Genomic DNA, 10,254 nt, shown 5'->3' on the forward strand with positions numbered 1-10,254 from the left:
GAAACAGAGGGACTCTGAAAAGTAGAGAGAAAAAGACCAACGAGGGACTTTCATACCCAAGGAGTAACGCGAAGATAAGTTCCCTGTGTTTTCTTTTTACCTCATATGTCAAACTTGGTGCTGGAAAGCATACAACCTGGGAACACCAACAGATAGAAACAAAAAAAGCCGTAAGAAAAGTCTGCTCTATCTAGCCAAAGGATCAAGAAAGGAGAAGCTTAGTAATACAGAAAACGTTGAGACAGTAAGCGCCTATTCTACCTTCATATCATAGGAAAAACTCCAGGAACCCTCCCCCCACCCCTGCCCTGAAAGAGCATGTGTACACACACACACACACACACACACACACACACAGACACGCATATACACACACTCAACACCCCACCACACTGCCTCTGGGTGACATCAGAGAAGACCAAGTCAGAAGCCTGGACTTGCAATCCTTCCAGGTGGTAATGAGGCATGCCTTGCCTTACTGATGGAGTGCTGTGAGCAGAGGCCTAGTGGGGAGCCTGAAATTCCACCCCCACCACCCCCTCATCCTCCAGCAATGAGGTGATGGTCCACAACTGGAGTCACAATGGAGAATGACTAGGGAATTGAACTTCCACCTTCACCAGGCAGTAATTAGATGGCACCTCCCTTCCCCTTCTCACAATATCAGAGGAGACTTGCTAAAACAGAAGATATCAAAAAGATCCTGACTATCGTAACATAATATCCAAAAGGTTCAGGACAAAATTAGAAATCATTGTCAAAACAGAACAAGGAAATCCTAACATGAATGAGAAAAGAAACTCGACTGACACCACCACGAAGATATTAATGATGTTGGAATTATCTGACAACAATTTTAACAGAGACATTATTAAAAGGCTTCGATGAATAATGACAAGCATGCTTGAAACAAAAGAAAAATAAAAACATTCAGCAAAAAAATAAGAAATAAAGAAAAACCAAATGAAAATTTTTCTGCTTGAAATGCATTCACTTCCCTATAATTTATACATACATCAACAACCTAGCACAACCACTAAAAATAAATCAATATAAAGATATACACTCAAACACATTACAAAGAATTGTAAAAAAAGTTCAAGTAACACTAAAGTTCAAAGCAGGAATATTAAATAGAAAAGAAAAACAGATCATAAAACAGAAAACAAATAAAATAACAGATATAAACTCTAATATGTCAATAATTGCATTAAATGTCAATGGTCTAAATATACTAATTAAAAAGCAGACTGGCAAGGTGGATTAAAAAACATGAACCAATGCAGGATGTTTACAAAAACTCACTAAAAATATAACATTATAGAAAGACTGAAAGTAACAGCATGGAAATGATATACCACATAAACATAAATGAAAAGAAAGTAAAAGTGCCTATATAAATATCAGGTAAAATAGACTTCAAAGTAATGAAAATTACCAGGGACAGAAATAGACATTACATAATGATAAAACAGCCAATCTACCAAGAAGACATAGTAATCATAAATGTGTAAGTCCCAAACATCAGAACTACAAAATGAGTTGGGGGTGGGGGGCAACAATGGATAGAAGTAATAGGAGAAATAGACAAATACACACTTAGAGTTGGACTTCTTAGCAAATGATAGAACAAAATGCACTTGTTAGCAAATGATAGAACAACTACGCAGAAAAAAGCAAGTATATAGAGGAAATCAACAACATCATCAACCAACAACATTGAATTCCCCCAACAGGAGCAGAATATACATTCCTCTTTAAACACTGATGGGGCATTTATCAAGATCCAGTATATCCTGGCTCATAAAACAAATCTCAACAAACTTAAAAGATTTAAAGTTATAAAGAGACTGTTCTTCGATAAAATGGAATCAAACTAGCAGTCAATTACAGAACAACAATGGAAAATTTCCAAAACACTTGAAAACTAAGCAGCACACTTCTAAGTAAATAATAGACCAAAGAGGAACTCTTGAGGGAAAGCAAGAAATATATTAAACTAAATGAAAATAAAAATACAATATATAAATTTTTGTGGGATGCATCTAAAAAAAACAATGCTGAGAGAGAAATGTATAGCTCCAAAGGCATACATTAGAAAAAAGGAAAATCTCAAATCAATGACCTAAGATCCCACTTCAAGAACCTAGAAAAAGAAGAAAGTAAACCCAGAGCAAGCAGAAGGAAGGAAATAATAAATAGCAGAAATTAACAAAATTGAAAACAGAATAGAGAAAAATCAATGAAATACAAATTTATCTCTTTAAAATGATCAATAAAATTGAGGTGGAAAAAAACTTAGTAAAATTGACAAAAAGAGAGAGAGAGAGTAGACACACATTTCTGATATCAGGAATGAAGCAGGGGATATCACTGTAGATGCTACAGACATCAAAAAAAATGATAAGCAAATACTATACAGAACTCTACACACATAAATTTGACAAATTAGATGAAATGGAGCAATTTCTTGGAAAGCATAAATACCACATCTCAATAATGAATAAGTAAATAAATCAACCTTTAAATTAAGGAAATTAAATCCATAATTTAAAACAGCTTTTAGACATGATACCAAAAGTATGATTGTCTCAGTCAGTTCAGGCTCCTCTAACAGAATACCATATACTGAGTGGCTCAAACGGAAAATTATTTCTCACGGTTCTGGAAACTGGGAAGCCCAAGATCAGGGTGAAAGGAGCTGATTTCCTAGTTAGCAGATGTTTGTCTTCTCCTCGTATCCTTACATGCTCATGGAGACCAGAGAATCAGAGAGCAAGTCGCTCTCTTGTGTTTCTTGTTATCAGGTCACTAATCTCATTCATCAGGGTTCCATCCTCATGACCTAATTACCTCCCAAAGGCCCTGTCTCCATGTACCATCCCATTGGGCATCAACATATGAATCAGGGGTGGGGTGGCACAATATTCAGTCCACAGCAATGTCCCATAACAGAAAAATCAATAAACATAACTTAATCAAAATTTAAAATGCTAATAAACCAAAGACCCTGTTCAAAGGTTGCAAATTCAAATTACGGACTGGGAGAAAATATTGGCAAACAGCATATCTTACAAAGGACTCAAATCTAGAATACATTATTTTTAAAAACTTCTCAAACTCAACAGTAGAAAATCAAACAATCCAATTTAAAAATTAGCAGAAGCCATAGAGACATTTCACAAAAGGTGATATACACATGGCAAAAAAGCACATGAAACATGTGCAACAATACTAGCCATTAGAAAATGAAAATTAACACAATACCACAATACATCTATATAAGGGCTATAATAAAAGAAAAGGGGTATGTAATATCAAATGTTGGCAAAGATTTAGAGAAACTGGACTTCTCATACACAGCTGATGGGAATGTAAAGTAGTCTACCCAGTCCAAAAAATAGTTTGGTAGTTTCTTTAAAAACTAAACGTACATTTAACATACAACCTAGCAACCACAAGCCTGGACACTTGCCCTAGAGAAATGAAACCTGTACATGAATGTGCATGTACAGGTTTATTTGTAATGGTTGGGAATTTAAAACAATCTAAATTTCCTTTATAGGTAAATAGCTAAATCAAGTCTTGAACATCCATACCACAGAACGCTACTCCGCAATCACAAGGAACTATTGATAACATCCAACAAATTGGATGAATCTGAGGGACATTGTGGTGAATGAAAATGTCTAATATCAAAAGGTCACATCCTGAATGAATCCATTTATAAAACATTTTCAAAATGACAGAATTGTAGAAATTGAGAACAGATTAGTAGGTGCCAGGTGTCAGAGATGCTGAAGGAAGAAGTCTGTAACTACAAAGGGTTAACACAAGGAAGGCAGATCTTTGTTATGACAGAATTGTTCCATATCCTGATTGCAGTGAGGGTTACACAAGTCTACATGTGATAAGATGGCACAGAACTATACACACACATTATTTCAATATCAGTTTCCTGGTTTTGATATTGTACTATAGCTACATAAAATGTAATCTTTGGGGAAAACTGGGTGAATGGTACATGGGACCTCTCTATACTATTTTTGCAAGTCTCTATGAATTTATAGTGATTTCAAAATTTAAAAAAAAAGGTTTAAATAAATGAATTAATTAAATGTATTTAAACTCAAATAGCAATTTAAAATTTTTATTGTTGCCCTTTATTGTCTTTCATTCCCCTTTTGTGCACACATCTACTTGAGAGATCAATACTTAGATCTTATATATATATGTTTTGTGTGAATCCTTAGGACTGTAAGAAATTATAATAGATTGACCATAATTTTCTAAGACTGTTCTTCATAATAACTGCCAAAATAGTTGGTTGTAATGACAGAAATGGACTTAAGCTTCAAAAGCTATTTCCTAAAAGCTGAAAGTGTAGAGAAAAAGAGAAATGGCTCCTACGCTGTGGATCAGAGAGGAAAAAAAATCTCTCTAAGCATATCTGTTTGAGACTAGAAACATAAGAAGGGCCAAGCAAGAAAAACAAAAAGTTGAATGGTTTCAATAGATTTTCTACTATTTCATTCTTTCCTGATAGAAATAATCTGTCTCATGAAAAGTGAAATGAGTCAATAACTTTATGTTTTGTTTGTTTTTTTATTAAATTGTATCTGATCATTTGAATGTAATTACAGACTGATGACACATCTCTAGGACCTATGAATAGAATTAGTTCTGATGTAAGAGAACTTGGCATCTAAATAAAGCATATTGAGTGGTGCATATCTGAGGCTGGCGTGCTATTGTCCCAAATACTTGGTAAAGGTAAAGACCAGTAATAGCTCATAAGGAATCAAATAGAGCAGAAAAGATCTAGAAAATTCACTGGTAGTACTAATGTTGGTTGTGATGGGGAATTGGTTATATGTTAAAGCAGGAAGTCTGGCCAAAGTCGAGTATCTCAGAGAAGCCCTGATATTAACTTGCTGAAACATTTGGTCCAAAATAATTAAACATTAATGTATGTTGAAAAGTAAAAAATTGAATGTATTTGTCACATTTTGCCAACTTCAAGTCTAAGGTATTGATGAAGTTTACCTCAGATCCGGAGTTCTTTTCCTCAGGAAGTTCTTCTCCATAACTTTTTATGATTCTCTGTCCTCTAATGGAGGTTTCCTCTAGAAGGTAATAAAGCTCACTGTTAGTGGTTATGCTCTCCTTTTTTTCTGAAAAGATGCTGTACTTATTTATTCATTTTTAAAATTTATGATTGTGGGCTCATGAATTCTTATTTATTTAAAGTATTAAAATCTATTATTATTTATTTTGATGCTCAAATTTTCCTGTGCTTAGACAGTGAGCCCTTCCAGCTGATTCCTGTGTCCTTTTGATGTGTCTTTATCATTGAGTATTCTTACTTTTTGGCACACAAAGATATTCCAGGCTCACTCTGTCCTCCACACTTACCGCTGGAATCAGCCATTTGCACAAGAAGGTTTGGTTCCTTGCAGTGAAAGACATTTACCAGAAACCAAGATCAGAGCCTTGCTCAGTATTGCTGGGTCTTTCCTTCTAGACCCTCTTAGGATAGAGCAAAGAAATATATGTGTGTATACATGCACACATACATAAGCATACACACATTCATACTTCTGTAACTATTTTATATCCATTCATATGAATATATTATAAAACAATGAGTTTATATTGATACCTCCAATTATGACCCTACAGACCTCAGCAGTTTCAAGGCTTCTTTTCTCAGTTTGTTAATATATTCTTCAACAGGAGAAATTGGTTCTAGTAATCCTCAGTCTTTTTTTTTATTTGCTCAATTAATTTATTTTTCCCATAGAACCAATCTCTCAACAACACTGGCTCACCCTTTACCTCCACACCCTTTACCTCCAGCACCATTCTGTCCTGGGCCACAAAGCCTGCTGGCCTGTATGTCTGTGTAGCTCCCTGTCCCTCTTCATTGCTTACATTCTTAGCTGCAAAGCCTGCTGGCCCACACACTAAGCCTACCCCCCTTCCCTATAGTTCCACATCCTTATCTTATGGATCACTGGCCTGCACTTCCATGGAGATCAGCTCCCTCTTTTTGCCCAATATCCACAGCTACTGTGTAATCCCTCCATGGATTTCATTGCGCTTCCTTAATTCTAAATGCTTAACACTTCCTTCTGGTATCATTTCCCTTCGATTTCAAGAGCTCCCTTCAGTAATTCTCTTAGAGCAAATCTGTTGGCTACGTATGAATTCTCTTAGTCTTCCTTCACCTGAGACTACCTTTATTGTACTATAGTTCCTGGAGGATATTCTCACTAGATACAGAATTCTGGCTTGACAGATGAGTGGTGTGAGTCAGTGCTCCACTTTTTCTGGGTGGTATCAGTGAAGCTTAGCAAGAAATTGAACAAGCACATGCACCCAGCCCTCGGGCTACACTTCACCAGGGGATTGCCTTCTAAAGAAGACTAAAATAAAATTTAAAAAAAAAAAAAAAGAAGACTAAAGAGGCATCAGGGTCTCATAATGCAACATCCAAACTGGCCAGGATACAATACAGAATCACTCGGCATATCACATAAATCACAACATGAATGAGAAAAAATAATCAACAGATTCCAATACTGAGAAGAATCAAATGTGTAATTACCTGACAAGAGTTTTAAAGAAACCATTATAAAAGTGCTTGAACAAGCCATTTAAAATTTTCTTGGAACAAATAAGAAGGTAGAAAACCCAAGCAAAGAAGTTATTTAAAAAGGAAAAAAACAAATGGAGATTATAACACTGAAAAATACAATATCAGAAATAAAAATTCACTTGATGGGCTCAATAACAGAGGGATATGACAGGGATACAATCATGGATTTGAAGATAGATCAATAAAGTTTACATAATCTGAACAACAAAGAGAAGATAGACTGAAAACAAAGTTTCAGAGAGTGATGGGACAATACAAAAGAGCTACTATTTGCATCACTAGATTTCCAGAAGGAAAGGAGAGACCATGAGACTGAAAATGTATTCAAAGAAATAATGGCTGAAAATTTCCAAAATTTGGTAAAAGCTGTAAATCTATAGATTCGGGAGGCTAAATGAACTCCAACTAAGATAAAAACCAAAGAATTCCATACCGAGGCATATCATAATTAAACTTCTGACAACTAAAAGCAAATAGATACAGCTATAGATATAGATATAGATATAGATATAGATATACATATACATATACATATACATATACATATACATATACATATACATATACACAGAGGGTGCCAAAAAATGTATACACATTTTAAGAAAGGAAAAAAAGACTGTATTAAAATTGTAATACTCAATATATACTGATTAAAAAAAAAGATGACTAAAAGTCATGTGTATACATTTTTTGGCACCCCTGTGTGTGTGTGTTTGTGTGTGTCTGTGGGTGTGTGTACTATATATATAGAGATAAATATAGATGTAGATGTATAGATACATATTTTAAATACATATATTTTAAAGAAATATATATATTTTAAATATGTATCTGTATATCTATCTCTTACATATATCTGTATAGATATTTACCTTGGAAGTATCCAGAGAGAATTGACAATTTACCTTAAGGGTGAAAACAATTCAAATGACAGTCGATCTTTCCTCAGACACCAGGGATGGCAGAGGACGTGGCATTAAAGGGAAGGAATTGGGGGAGTGAACAGTTTCTGCCTTAGAACAGCATAATGGGCATGAAGAATGCAAGAGATTTAAGGCGAGTTGACTACTTCTAAATGTGTTGAGCTTTGAAAGAAAGGAAATGATAAGCTCAAAGTTTTAAATTCGCAGCTCAAGACATTCAAAAAGCCAGGGCGATAAAATGATTACCCTAAAATTAGCTCTCATCTCTGCAGGGCTGATGAAACTGAAAATTAAATGCACGGTCTAATCCTGTGGTTTCTGAATTACACCAGTTGAATTCAAATGGTACCATGTCTCTTATTGAAAGTTAAGACATTGGAATCCCAATCGTAGTTGAGAGAAATGAGAAAACTCTGAATACTCAGAGTACTTGAACACTACAAGTCATTAAACATTTTTACTAGAAGAAATAACTTTTTCTCCAGTGTTTGATGAGCTGTTCCTGCCTTCCTTGAAAATGCTGTAAGCACCTTGCTGGGACAGTTATCTTGCAAGGTGGTGTAACTTTCCTTACAACCGATTCCCAATATCCTTCAACGCCTTAGACCCATAACTAGTGTGAGAGTCCAGCACAGTCCAAGAAGCCATTGCAAAATTACACCCAGGAAGAAAAAGCTTATACACCAAAAAGAATGCAACATTTTGCTAAGTTATATTGGTGAACACCTGAAGAAATATGCTTGGGAACAGATTCTGAACCAGAACAAATGGAATAATTATACCAGGGATGCCAAAAAAAAAAATGTACGCACATTTTAAGACATGTTATCTACTCATATGCATTACTTTTCGAAGTTGAGTTGAGTTGTGGTAGCAATGTGTAGTATGACATTCGCTCAAAAGATGGTGTTAATCAAATGAATGCTAGTGTCACCATGTGACAGGCAGGAGTCAAAAAAAAATGGCAGAAGCACAGTTGTCGTTTGAGGAATGCAAGACCATTTTGAAGTGGTATTTGAAATTCGAGAACGTTGTGGAAGTACGATAATGGAGGCATGAGTATGCAACAGAACCTCCAACATGTCTAACAACTGCACGCATTCGTGATAAGTTTGAGACGCATGGTGCTGTGTGTGACGTACACAAGGGAAGATTCGCGAGGCCTAGCACAGCAGCAAGTGCTGCTTCTTCTGCTGTGGTGTTGGAGCAGTTTAAATGCTCACCACAGATGTCTACCAAACAATGGTTGCCATCATCAGAAGTGACTGGACGCTGATAGTTACCACTTTGAACACCTCTTGTAATTGTATTGAGTATCTTGGATATATTGAGTGCTACAATTTCAATAGTTTTTTCCTTTCTTAAAATGTGTATACATTTTTTTGGCACCCCCTGTATATTAAGGCAAAGTTTTAGGTATGGATGTTAAAAAAAGAAAAATATGGGGTAAAAACAGACAAACAGAAACAACCATCTTTGAAAAGTATACACTCTCTGTTCTCTGCAGGCTGAAAACCACGGTGGGAGATGCCTCATTAGCATCATTTAATACACGTAATGATAATCAGAGTCCCTTGACACACACTACTTGCCTTGCTGATTGATTGGGGCTCCTCAGGTCTGAAAAAGTTGTGAAACCACAGGGGCCCACTTGATCTGTACAAACAAAAACAAACAAACAAAACAACAACAACAAAGCCTGGTAAACAGATTCCAGGATTGAGCTTCCAGGCCATGGCTCCCTAAGTCAATTCCAGCACTGAATTTCTTGAATGGAGAGGAATCTGGGAATTCTTAAGGACAAACCCTATGATGACATTGTCTTAGATTTGGTTCCTTTGGAAACAGACTCAAAAGTGAGGATTTCTGTGCAGGTGGCCTATTTAAAAAGTGCTCCCAAGAGAAGCCAGGAAGGGAGTTGGGGAGGCTGGACATGAAAAGGAAAAGCTAAACCAGGGTGCAATTTCAGACAGCATCCTAGTCTCAGCCTGCCTCTGGGGGATCTCTGGAGCATAAACTGAATCTTAGAGTTTGTTCCAACTCGGGTCAAGGGGATAAGGGAGAGGAGCTTTCATATTTTTGTATCCACAGACATTGGCTAACGGCCACCCTGTGTGTATCCAGGTGTACACTTCCAAGTACTCTGGTTCTCTGCAGGTGCACGCAAAGAGTTTCCACTAGCCCAAAGGCAGTTTCTATAAGAACTACAGAAATGGTAAGAGAGATCCGAGTAGACCTATGTGGAACATTCACATGTCCCTTATAAACATCATATAATCACTATAAATATTACTGTTAGCCTTGCTCTGGAGGACCTGTGACACACTCTATAATGAGCACTGAGGGTTTTGTGGTCAGGTAAGCTACCCTAATGCTAATCCCTGGGGTCCAGGATACGGTAGTGTGCCACCAAATGAAACTGTAAACCCATAGCTCAGCCTATCATTTCTTTTGGAGAAAGTGGATCCCAAGAGTCACCATTTGAAATTTTGTCCATTTGGAAGTTCTCCCTTCTGCTGCCCTTTGAGTCACCCTGGAGTAGCTACAGATACACTCCTGCCTGGTGGTCATACTCGCTGCAAGGACAAAGTATACAAGGCTCAGTTTTTACCCTCCTCAGTCAACTAGTCAAAGGGGATTCTCTATGGAGCTATAATTGGGGATCACATT

The sequence above is a fragment of the Rhinolophus sinicus genome, linkage group LG03 (genome assembly GCF_036562045.2).
Source record: "Rhinolophus sinicus isolate RSC01 linkage group LG03, ASM3656204v1, whole genome shotgun sequence".
Taxonomy (NCBI): Eukaryota; Metazoa; Chordata; class Mammalia; order Chiroptera; family Rhinolophidae; genus Rhinolophus; species Rhinolophus sinicus.